General features: G+C 40.6%; 1 protein-coding gene across 2 annotated transcripts in view; it reads right to left on the bottom strand.

Annotated features, from left to right (window-relative positions):
- The window catches only part of LOC115392568 (leucine-rich repeat-containing protein 4C-like), a 65,684-nt gene that overhangs the window by 21,481 nt on the left and 30,757 nt on the right, over nt 1–13,446 (bottom strand). For both annotated transcript variants that reach the window (XR_003931861.1, XM_030097267.1), the window contains one exon: nt 11,815–11,888. The gene's annotated coding sequence lies outside the window, so the exon portion shown is untranslated. The remainder of the gene's footprint in view (nt 1–11,814; nt 11,889–13,446) is intronic.

The following is a 13,446-nucleotide window of genomic DNA, read 5'->3' as shown; positions in this document are numbered from 1 at the left end:
TCCTGTGCTGCAGGTTGTGGTCATACATTTGGCTCTCCGGAGTGAAAAGGTATAAATATCGTTCTTATCCTGCGTGTCCCAATCCACTATCAACTCATCCTCCTCTTCAAGAGATCAAACCTTGAAGAGAGATAAACAATGACTCAGCAGAACAGAATCCGAACTGTGGCAGCGGCAGGGACGACGCTGATTTACGAAACCAAACAATATGTTTGCACACTGACAATGAAAGCTGCGAAATTGGATTTACATAGTGCAGTGATGGAATCAGACCAAAAGAGATAAGGAAAATGAGATTAAGAAAAGAGCCTTTTTTTTTTCCCCAAAAAAAACTTTTGTCCTCACAGATTATGAACTGCCAGCTGTGCGTTTGTCTCATGGTGAAATCTAACTGTGACCCAGGTTAACAGCAGAACTCACTGAAATGAAATCCATGAAAAGGAAGAGTAAAATATAAGTACAAGTGTCTCTAAAATATAGCAAATAAAAAGAACCTTGAAAAAGTGAGGGGATAATTTTGAATGAAAACAGGCAATGTTAATTAAAAGAAAGCAAATTGGTGTATTTAGGAAAACAACAGGTGTACAATTCTGAGATTATAAATTAGAAAGCGCTGCAGAAAAGCCAGACTGTGGCGACGGGCTCTGCATAAAAATATATCCATAATCAGTTTGCCTCAGACTGAGTATAGTGTTTAACAGCGGCTTCACCAAACGTGTAAAATCTGCTTTTAGGAATCCCTGAAATCAAGGAGTGTCTGAGGAGCCGTCCGGGTTCATAAAGCACAACCATTACAGACCATGTAGTGCTTTGTAAACTGATAATAGAAGTTTAAATCAATAAAAAAAAGCTAACAGGTAGCCGGGGTAAAGACTGTAAAATGTGGGTTTTGTGAGCTTCAGTTTGGTTTTTGTTTGCTGAATTCTGAAGTAACTGCAGATGATGAATTGCACTCGTTGAAAGAGCAGAAAGGAGGAGAGCTGTTCGGGAGTTTAACCTGCTCACAGCGAAGACTCACTTTTTTCAGAGAGGGGAAAAAAATAGAAGCGTGTAAATACTACTTTTGAGACGAGTGAAATGTAAGAGAAGGCAGCTGACTGTGACATGTAATAAAACTCCGGTCTCTAAGAGGATGTGGAAGCACATTTAATTCAAACATGAAATTTGAACGACTTTTCTCTGTCAATGATTTTAATATCATTTGTGTTTCAGTGATCGTTTGTATCGAAACAACCTGTCAGTCGTGGTGATTCCTCGTCAGACCGCTCAACAGTGACCAACTGGAAAAGCCTCAGACAGAAGAAACTCATCATTTTGAATGACACGACGAATCAATATGTCCTCATAAATACAATAGATCCCTGGCTGATAGTGCTGCGCCCTGTTTGGCATTCAAAAAGCATCTTTAATCTAATCCGGTCTTCACACCGTCCAACAGCACAAACCACACACACTCCTTCAGCAACAATGTCCACATTATTTGTGCTGAAATCTCGCCAATCACTGGTATTTATGAGCTTTTTTTTTTTTAAATTTCAGTTGTGAGTCACCATACGATAACGTTCCTTTCTCCTGATGTAAGCCGCACGCCGTAAAGAAAAAACGTTGGGTTACTGATCTTGTATCAAACATTACGACTGTTATCTGACACTTGCATCACATCCAACATCAAACAACCGAGTGCAATACACCTGAAAGTGTTTATTTATACCAAACCAGCCGGTTTTATATCTTTATTCCACTGCTTTCTGGAAACTCTGACCCTAATAGCATAATCATCATTTTGCATGTGATGTTTGGTTTCTGTTGGTAACATTATTTATCTTTTATGTGTATTTTAGAGAAATCACACCGAGTCTGCGAGAGCGCACACTGCGCCGTACAGCAGTTTCCACTGGGCTCTGCTTCTTTTCACCACTACTGTAATTCCGTATCGTATTTTTTGCATTATAAATCAGCCGGTGAATTATTCAGCAGGGCTACAGGAAATTCAAGTTGGGCTAAAGTCTCCTAAAATAGGTCTGGTGACGCCGTGTGCTTGGCACAAGGTAAGGAGGGAGTTTCTTCTGCTCTCCTTCTGTGGTCAACAAGCATGTTTTTTTTCTCTGTCACGAGCACGTCTACGGCGGTTTTTTAAAGGGCGACAGTGCGAAGGTTTTCACCGATGCTCGAGTGCCTGCTGAATACAAACTTTTCAATGAAGAGTGACTGATGGTCCCTTCATCTGGCACACCGGCAGACCTGAGGCCAAAATGACGCCGAGAGATGGCAGAGCGGTGGATGTCGGTGACGGAGGAAGGACGGCGTGCATGAGAGAGACAGAGAGAGAGAGAGGAAGGGGGATTAATGAGATATGAATCAAATCAGGTCACTTCTTCATAATGCCAGCAATCTTTGCAACAGCTCCAAATATAAACCAGAATCCTTTAAGGATTGGAGTGTGGGAGGGTTACCCACCGCACTGCATCACAATCCTCCACGTACGGCTGCATCCACCCTCACAGCGCAAACACACCACCGCCGCAGCAAAAACACACTCTGAGCATGCAGTCATACACTTTTATTACCACTGCTGATCTTATGATCTTCAGTGAGGCAGAGACACGGCACGACGTTCCCCCCTCCAGCCATCAGACGCTGTTGTGTAACTGCTTAGACAGTTGTGCTAATATTTTGAAGATGAGAACAGTGTGTCAGCGTGTGTGTGACTCATCTGGCTCGCTTTGATATTTCTAATTATTTTCATAAATGTACTTGTCAAGTTTGTCTTCACGGAACTTGCATTGAGTTTGTGCCTGATGTCGTCGTCGTTATTGTCATTATTGTTGACCACTCTCGACATTTACGTATTTTACCAGCTAATGCAGTGGAGGCCTGTGCTGAGCTTTTAGTGTGTACTAATTATCACCAACAAACAAATGCTTAAAGATAGCCTTTCGCCCTCATGCACTTATTGACACATCAGCAGACCCATTTTAATGCTGTATATTCTAAAGATGGAATACTGAACCAACCATTTTATTGCTACAAACCTGTAGCTGGATGTAGTCATAACAACATCTTCTATAACACAGTTAAATACAGATATTGTGTGAACAGAGAATTTAGTTTTACATTAAAAAAAATGTTGTTCTAAATCCTGATATAGAAATTCATATCGACTTCTCAGTGGTTGCTATCGATGCAACAGCATATTTGAAATATGTGTAAAAATATGCCAGAAACAATCTGCCTTTGATAATCAATGGCAGAGAAAAATCTCTGATGAACTAACAATAGAAATAATGACTGCCGTAAAGAAAATCAAAACACAGCAACCAAATAACAACAGAAATATGAAATCCGAGTTACTCCTCTCTCTTGAAAATAAATCTGCAGCAGAATATATCTTACTGTTTTCTGATCAGATAGAGCAAAATGATCTGCCAATAAAGCATACTTTGGAAAACTGTTTTCTTTTTACACTTTGCTGCATTGTACTGTTGTGTCCTGACTTGCTCTTGTGGGTAAAATATTCAATACTGTGTAAGAAAAGTGACACTTTTTGACTGTATAGGGAACTTGGATGTGTCTACCGCTGTGTCCCGCCTCTCCACAGATGAATGCACTTATTTTAAGACACCACAAAAAAATGAAGTGTTCAGGGATGTTGGAGAGAAACAAAAATATATAGCGAACGGCGGTACTGTAGCTCCTTTCGACGTCTTTTGTTTTAAGCAGCCATGTGAAACAGACAAGCCGAAAGCTTTGAATAGGTGCTAACTAGCCAAGTGAGACAAACTGACAGCTGCTCCCCGGCCCACAGCCTGACATCCCTCCGCTCACGGCTTGTCTGTCTCGTCCATAACAAGTTTATAAAGTGAAGCTGATGCATCTAACACATATTGATTTAACCAGCCTAACCTTACTGTAGAAATCCTTCAGATATTCTCAGTGGCTGAATGCGCTGTGCGACAAAACACTTTTGGGTTATGATTTTAGAATATGTGTTTGGTGCTACTTCCTGTTCTTCGGTCTGAAATCGCATCAAATACAGTTTCCACCTCTGATTTTTTTTTTGCTGTCTCTGAGATGCAGTGTTTGTAAGTTTTGATATTTGCTTCATTATCTCAATGCCCGGTTTGAGTTTTCTGCGACGTTGCGGGAAAATGCTCTTGCCATCTCGTTAACATCGACCAACTCTTCCAATTAGAAGTAATTAGTACACAGCGAAGGGAGGGGAAAAAAAAAAAACAGCAAAAGCCATTAGAAAAATACAAACTCCTCTAATGAGCCGTTGTAATGTTGGCTGGAATTAAACATACAGTCTCAGTGAGTCTGTCGATGATTTGAGCGCACTGGCTGACCCATGTTTAACACTATCAAAATACTGGAAATGCATATGTTGGTCAATATGGCATGGTCAAAACACGATTAATACTGTTTCCTAAATTTAAGATATAAAGCAAGGCTATAATCTGCTTTCAAAAGAAAAAAAAAGACTGACTTTCCCTTTCTGTGTGGAGTTTTATATGGTTTTTTCTCTTTTTTTCTGGCGCTTCTTCCCACAATCTCAAGACATGCTTGTTAGGTTAAGAGTGAGTCTGAAGTGAATGGAGGTGTAAGGGTGTGTGAGATTGTCTGTCTCTCCGTGTTAGTCCTGTGATGTACTGGCGATCTGTTCAAGGTGCACCCTGCTCTTCGCCCAGCGTCAGCTGGGAGAGGCTCCAGCCTATAGAACCCTAACCTGGAATAAAGTGGACACTGAAGATGGATGAATGGATAGAAATCCATAAATCATTTGAGGGAAAATAGGTGTAAAATTGGTCTAGTTGGCCATTCCTCAGCCCGAAAGCGTTTCTGACTGCGAGCTTGGGCGTTTCAATACAACCGGTGCCGACCTTTCCTTCGACTTCTGTTTTATTTCTCTACGATGACAATAACATCAATGAGATGAGCAACAAGCGGAACAAAATGTTTTTGAGATCGAAGACTACATCCAATGAAATTCAAATGCAAAAAAAAACATGATGAGATGGCACAAATTTAGTAGACAATAAAGATAATAGAGCACTTTTCTAATGTTTCTGGCTTTTCCAGGTGACATCTTCAGCAGCTCAGCTGATCCTTCCCGAACAGCCAAAGCATCGACTTCCAGGCTGTTGACAGTAAACGTGCTTGATTTTTCTCATCATGCTACAATAAATGCGTCATGATCTCTCGAATTAGCTTCATTACAATCTAATGATTAAGTTACTGCTCTTCTTGCCAATGCCGTGTTTAAACCTCTCAGTGCTGTTGTTGTTGTCACAGGAGCACACTTTGGTTAAATGTCAGCTGCAGCGCTTTTCTGTTACGTTCAGGAAAAACATTATTTGGTGTGAAGACCGTCAGCTCGTTGAGCAAATTGACACACTTAACCCTGATCATCCTCCTGGATGAAAGCTACGGTCCTCACTAATGAAGACTCTGCCCATCTTTAGATGTCGTCTCCTGCCTCCGTGAATTGATTCTATCATAATTACGATAGTCATTCAAGATTTTTGGAAATCTGTCGACCGTGACTCCAGCAGGTACAACTCAGCTCTACTGCTATACCTCTGTGTGTGTCATATATAAACCAGCAGCTGCTGTTTAGTTGGACTTTACCCATTCAAATCTACTAAACTGAATTTAAACTGAATTAATGATTTAAAGGACTTGTAGCTCTTTAGTGTTTGGGTTTCGAGTGTGACTTTCTACTTCATGACCAAAGATGAAAAGCCTCCAGACTGGCTTTGTAAAATTATGCACTGTCCGCCCAACGCGTTTGATGTTCCTTGAAAGAACATTTGCTTTTCCTTTGACCCAGAGACGGCGACTGAGCTGCATTAGGACACATTATGGGCTAAATTGTTGCCGGCTGTCACAACAGCGGAAGTCTGTGCGCCGTAAACTGCAGCTGTTGGGCGCAAATCTGCACTATTGTACTCGGAAAGTATGGCGGAGGAGCTCGTTGACTGGTTCTCTTGCTGATTTCTGCACAGACAGACTGTGGCTCTGATTATAACTGCAGCCTTGGGATGACAGAGCTGTCACCGTGATTGTGGGTGTCGCCATGGCTGTGCTTTGGTTGTTACGATTATGGCTGCGAAATGTTCATTTTTAATGGGTGTCACACTGACTATGTGCAGCAGTTATGTGTCTGCAGTCACGGCGGTACCGGCTATGCATCATTTCCAAACTACTTTATCCCTGGATTGCTGTGGCGTGTTGGTAGCATACTTGTCACAGAGGTACTTCAGGTTCAAGCAGTAATGCAGCTGGACACATCCGACACTGGAATCCAAACAACAAGCAGGCCCAGCCGCTGTCACTGTAGCTCTGCTCAGCAACCAGTAGGTGTACGCCGCTCCAGATCAGCTGTTCCAAAGAGTGGGGAGCACTAAATGCATCACATAAAACGTATCATCTCCCCTTTCAACGGCGTCGAGAGAGTGATCCTTTAACCGGCAGTATATCATGGCTGGAGTGGACCAACAAAAAAAAAAAAAAACAGAAGGGGAATTCATTCGTAGCTTCCCATGGATGCATTTAGTCAATAGCATAACATAAATAAATAATCAAATCAGTCAATCTGTCAAGAAAACAAAGAGATTTAAACTAAAAGCTGAGCCGTTTCACAACACCTCTCCAAACTAGCTGACCAAGTCATATGAAGACCTTCTCACATGCACTAAATCACATTGCATGTTGTATAATATGAACGACTCCACCCAGCATTTTAGCCCCGTTGGTTTGTTCAATAACACATTTGCACCCATTTTTTGTTTTTTTTTGTTTTTACATGAAAACATTAAATCAAGCAGGCGTGAGAAGTTCATTTAAAAGGATCACTGATATATTACTGTAAAATTCTGCAGGCTGATCTGACAGCAGCTCAATACTATCTCCACATGTTCTCCTCGCCGCTTATTGAAAACCATCTCAGTGTTTACAGTGACACATCTTACTCCGTTTCTGAATGAGGCCATTATTAGCAGTGATGCCTTACTGAGTCAACACTGTGGTATCTGGAGCTGACAACGTGATAAGGGAGGCACATCATTATTTCCAGTTGAAAATCCAGGTACAGCTCAGTTTACTGCAGAGGCAAGGCGACTGGCCAACTTCATTCACACCGCGGACCCTGGAGTGGCATTTTTTCCTGATGAATAAGCCATATAGTAATATCAGCAGGCATCTCTGGACAGAAATACCCCACCATGTGCTCGTTTAGCACTATTGGCCTTAAAATACTTGGGTACATATGGTCCATATGTCCATCAACCATATACTGTGAGGTTGGTTTCTAAATACATGTTAATGATCGCTTTATTTCTTTAATAAACAACTGATTTATGTAATTCCAAGTATTGAAGTTAACAGTTTCTAGCAGTTTTTTTTGGATAGATGTAAATAAAGTACATGTTCATCATCTGAGAGCGCAGTAGAGAAGGAAAGATGAACATTTTTTAGCTAAACACACGTCATTCAACTTCACAAACAGGAACAGGTACATATGTATTCAAATGAAAATGTATTGACAAACATACTCTGTCCATATATTTGAGTTTGACCATTTTTTTATTGTTATATTCATAATACTAGTAGTAATCGTAGTAATATTCAAAAATGCTTTGAATTCCCTTCACTGACGTTGTTTGTCGTCGCAGGTTGTGTGTATACGATAGTGTGTCCGTACTATGTGCTTTCAGCATGTGCAAATTCTCACTTGCTGTGTGTGTGTGTGTGTGTGTGTGTGTGTGTGTGTGTGTGTGTGTGTGTGTTTGTGTGTGTGTGTGTGTGTGTGTGTGACAGCCTTCTTGTTTCACAGTAAGCACTGTGTTGGTGGCAGAAGCTCGTGGGTGACAAGGGATATTGATAAAATCATTCTTCACGATGTGAACGTTTCAGAGAGGCTGTGGGCAGAAAATGGCCACTAAATACTCTTCAGGGGTGTCAGATGAAGGAGTCTGTGTGCGATGCCGCTGTCACACCAGTCTGCTGGAGGTCAGGGTTAGCATGCATCACTGTGACTCCGCTCGAGTCGCGCAGAGGTCACTCTGAGGCTGTGAACCCGGACGTCCAGCCAGAACGGCCTCCCTGTGATTGAGTTTGAGCTTGAGAGAACAAGGGAGATAAAAAAAAAAAGAAAAAAGAAAAAAAAAAGGACACCGGGAGCACATTGATGTTATCTAAAATCCTCAGACAAAACCAGAGGCTCCCTGTGTCAGAAAACAAATTAAAACACAGGCTGAAAGTGTGAATTAGCTCAACTGGCGCTCAGATAAATTCATAATCCCTTTGGACTCACACGAGCCAGTCTAATTTCTGATGAGCAGAAAAAAAGAAGTGTTTGGGATTAATGTTAAGATGTAGAGCAGAATAACATCACTGCAACGAGTCGATCTATTAGAAGAGCAGAGCTGGATGTCTAGACAAACACTCCACCTCTTCTCATCTTCTCTGAACATATGACTGATTTTAAGGTCTATTCAGTGTTGTCATGCTCAAGGGCACAATCTTATAATGTCCTCCTGATTGATGTGACAGTATAGCTTTTTAACATCAGCGGCTCTGAAGGTTGCTTCTATAGACTGTACAGAATCCACTGTCAGAAGGTTAGTTGTTAGCAACTAGAGAAGCAATAAATAGCCTCAATGCCAAATAAACTGAGTTTAATGCATTTCATAGTGGTGGCAGTGAGAGTGGGGAGACCTCTGCTGGTATGGAGATGTTGCAATAAAGACTTAAAAAAAAACAAAACAAATAAAGGCGATTGGATAAACTTCATCATTCATCTTGATTTGCATTAATGTAAAGCTGGCATTGGTGATTAAATGATTATTTTCATGAGGCGAAAAGAATTCATGAAAGGCGTGATCACTTATGGCATCTCGGATGTGCAGTTCATATTGAATTCAGTCCGTGTTTGAAGGGCAGACTCAGAGGAAGGTTGTTAAAAGCTGCGGCTGTGCTTCAGTCTGCTGGAAATCAATGTGACTCGGAGAAATTGTTTTAATTCCTGACTGCATGTGTTTAGCCATCACTTCCCTTCAGCAGTCACATTTTAGACCAGAATATTTGTATCAGTGTTCAATCAAAGAGGAAGATTTTTTTTTTTTTAGCAAAGTAAAACAGAACAAAATAATGTAATTATGCTGTTTTTCTTTTATACAAATGACAAAATCATATTACAAATCATAAAAAAAAAGATAGATCAATAGAAAGATTGATTTAACGCCTTATTTTTGTGAAGCAAAAATATTTGTCCTGATTTTCTCAACCCCATCAGGGTGATTTCCAACACTCTTATTTAGAAAACACAAAGAGCCACTGATGGTGTGAGCTTGCACTCGCTCTCATTACAGTGTTTCTGATTCAGTAATACACCGAAATTCACCACCACACATGGATCATGCAAGTCGGCAGCCATTTCCACCTTTTCACCAAAAGAAAACACAACACTTTGTAAGAACTAACAACGAGTCAATTGATTCACATTAAAAAAAAATCCAATATAACGAAGTGGAGACGCTCACTCGCCTGTCTCACCGGGACAGGTACAGTAGAGGGTGGAAAGAATAAGAAATTCGACATGAAAAGAAGCTTTGAAGTCAGTGAATCAGAAAAAGGAGCTACCCATGTCATCCACATGAAATACATTCAGTGCCATTTAAGCTTTTAAAAAGGTCTGACAGACAGTAATTTTGTAAGTGAGCTTTGAAAGCATCGCGAGGGATCCGGCGATTTCAAAGAGGCCCGACAGTCAGTGTCCGACTGTGTGCTGCGTAATCTGTGAACAACTGCAGAGCGATTTCTCCTGATGGGATAATAAATGCAGAAATGACAACATATGGCCGACGCCGACAAACAGCATCACGAGCCTGAAGCAGCAGCCAGTAGAAGCTCTCTGACTCCGCGACAGCAGTTCACACCAAAAGTAGAGCAGACATGTAGTGGAAGTTATATGCATGAGTTGAAGCAGGACTACTCACACCAGAGGCATATTCCTCTGTGCAGTTCAAAAAGGCTCTTAGATAGATAGAGAGAGAGAGAGAGAGAGAGAGGGAAAAAAAAAACAAAACAAAACAAAACAAAACGCCTGACAGGAAGGTAAAATGTCCTGTAAAAACAGAATTCATGTGAGCAAAGAAACCAGCAGTGAAACACAACTGAGAGCCGCTAAGTTCTTATTTTTCCACCTCAGAGGCATCATATCACACACCTTTTTTTTTTGTATCTCTTTACTTGTCATTGTAGCCTCTTATTCCTCATGGCCGACATCTACAAGCATTCCGAATGTCTCTTCCTGTTCTGCCTAATAATCAAATTTCTGAATGTTTATTTTTCCAGTAACAGAGATGATCTCTATTGGCACTGAGCAGTGACACATGCTTTTAAAATAGAAAGTGTATTCATTGAAGTCCATTTCAATTCAAACCGGTGATCTGAATGCCTTCCGCACCACAATAATCTTCTGCATGCAGGTATCAAACCGCTAACAGATAATGTTTTACATTCCCACCCTCTTCCTCAGGACTGTGGACAGGCGACGGTGTGTTTAGTTATCTTGCGGGAGTCTTTATGTTCAATGATTGCTCTGCGTGATCGCGAAGCTGCCCAAGAAAGTGAGGCTATTTTAAAGGACCCAGTGCACCCCACGGCGCAAATATTATCCCCTCATAATGTCTTCATTTTCCAAGCCAATTATTTTTTCTAGACAGGATGCTAAGCAAATTCAAGTGCGGTCTCAGTAGATCTGTAAATTATTCAGTCTTTATGGATTAAAAAAAAAAAAAATCAATAATACTGAATTGCAAAGTATTTCTGCAGGAACATGAAGCTTTTAACGCTTTTAACGAGTTACTTAATCACACTGTTTAAAACCACAAATCCATGACTGCTGTTCATGTTTTTTGTCCTCACATCACCACTGATTTTATATCCTTACATGAATATTCTCTGGCTTAATCATGCGGAAACTAAATTAGGATTTGTGCTGCCCCTTCGTTTACTTTTCACACAAATCTTCCTCCTGATGGCGGAAGGCTGGAGGCGACACGCGGCGCAGGGGAGGCAAGCATACAGGTGATTTATAGTTCCTGCATGCCGCTATATCCTCACATTTTGAGCAACGTAGCAGCCGTTAGCTGAGATAATAGCTGTTATTTATTCAAGCCGAACAGCTATAATCTCAGAGACTACTTCAAACATAAAAGTCAATTGTACTTACAGTAGTTTTAATCAATTTCTCACAAGATCCTGATGCTGCTCTCATTGTTCGAACGGCTTCATGACACGAAACAATGTTCAAGGTTTTTTTTTTAATAGGAAGGTAATCAAGGCTGAACTTTCTGTTTATTCACTATCTTTCTGCTTAATTCTGTTCATTGGCAGCTGGAGTCTGAGGAAAATGCTGTAATTCTTAACAGCAGATGGATTTTTTTTTACTCTTTTTTTATTTTGACTTAAACTTTTAACATAATATGTAATTTTCAAAGGTGGCACAAAGAGTTCCATTAAAAAAATACTTTTGAAAAGACTTTATATTCTGAAAATTGACATAGGAAGTCTTCACACTCAACAATTTGTCAATTCTGCTCCTTCATTGTCATAAGGTCTGACTGATACTCTCACTGTTCCTCTGTATCGCCATCAGCTGACGGCGAGGGAAGCAACAAGCGACTTTAAAGAAAGTAACTCATGGAAAATACAGATGATTTATGTTTAAATGTGGGGAGTGAAAACAAAAAGCCGTGAAAGAAAGAAGCGATGAATACAGAGAGGAGTAAGATCTAATCCTGCTATTACCTGCCGGTTCAGTCACAGCTCAGAGGAGTCGTGGTCATCCTCATGTTAACTTCCAGTCCACCATAACGCCGGTCCTGCAGAGACGGGAGGTACATCGTGAGAACGCTTCAGAATAGATCACAGATTTAGAGTAGTACAGTTTGTGGCCACAGCGTTTCTCGAGTCCCATAAGAGTAACAGCTCATGAATAATGCATTGTTTTGAAAAGATCATGATGTATCTACTCAACTACCGAAAAATGCAATTTTTAAACTCCCCCCCCCCCCCCAGGAAAAGAGTACATCTAATTCAAAATTCTCTTTACTGTTTCTAAATAATCATTGAGTCATCTTGTTAGTTTTCCTTTCAACTACTTCCTCGGCACTCTCTGCTGATGCTGATGTTTTAGAGCCTTTGAGAAGCTCCGTCTAACAAGAGGGACTTTCCAGTGTATGTTGGAGGAAGACGCTCCTCAGGGACGAGGGGACAGTCAGAGCCACGAAATCTCCAAAGCACACACCCACATGTACTCGTACACATAGCCCGAGCACACAGACATACACTCACAAGGCCTACCCTGCTGAATAAATTATAGGGGACAAAAGCAAATGGTGATCAAGTTTTCTAGCTCGCACGCCATCCATCAGTACAGTGCAAGAACATGGAGGGCAAATAAGAGCATGTTTGATACACACAGCCGTCACCCTGACTTTAAGATCTCACTCATTTTTTGCTGCATTACAGGTTTTTATTTTCCGCAGTTAGATCCATTTGACCACACAGCACAAACACAACTATGAACAAAAAACAAACAAACAAAACAAATGCACTTCTGTAAATGTTTCTGTTAATTGAGAACTGTTTCCTGGCATCAAATGCTTGTGTTCATATTTATAGTCGCAGGATGTAGGTGGGGCTGACTCAAAAGAAATTACAGCTCCATGTGCATCTAAAAGAGGGGTTGTGTCACTCAGCATCAGTGTGACTCACTGACGTGTAGAAAACTATATCACGCCCCAGCCTGACACATCTAATCGAGTGTGGTGGCTTCATCTTTTTTTTTTTCTCTTAAATATGACAAAAAACACATGATGTATCAGTCAATTTATATATTCAAGGTGAAATCTAAAGCAAACAAAAGATACTTGTAGAGAAAGAAATAGCAAAAACATGATCAGAAACGTGAAATATAGTAAATAAGATTCTGCAGCGCAGCATGAAGTTTAAAATAGAAGCTGTTGATCCTAAACTTCAGGGGAGAGTGATGAATTGTGGTTGCAAAGTAGATGATAGCGATGATGGATAAGGACTATAGCACTGTAATTATTATCATTGTTGGCATTGTCAACAACATCAATATTGCAAACACACACACACACACACACGCCATGGACACACACACATCAAAGCACAAGCAATATAGCACCCTGTGGCTTTCTTTCTCCTGTCATTACTTTGTTCAAAGCTTTTTTTTATGTCACTTCATTTCACTTTTTTCAGTGTATTTGTTTTCATAAAGATGCATTATACACAGAGAGGTTTCCTGACAAAATTCCAAAATATGCATCTCAGGGTTAATTGCTGCTGTTGGATTTCCTGAAGGTGTTTGAATGTATGTGTGATTGTGCATCTCTCTATGATGTACTGGCAGCC

This window comes from Salarias fasciatus, chromosome 7 (genome assembly GCF_902148845.1).
Source record: "Salarias fasciatus chromosome 7, fSalaFa1.1, whole genome shotgun sequence".
In the NCBI taxonomy this organism is placed as follows: domain Eukaryota; kingdom Metazoa; phylum Chordata; class Actinopteri; order Blenniiformes; family Blenniidae; genus Salarias; species Salarias fasciatus.
The sequence above is the reverse complement of the archived record's forward strand: the minus strand, read 5'-3'. Positions and strand labels throughout refer to the sequence as shown.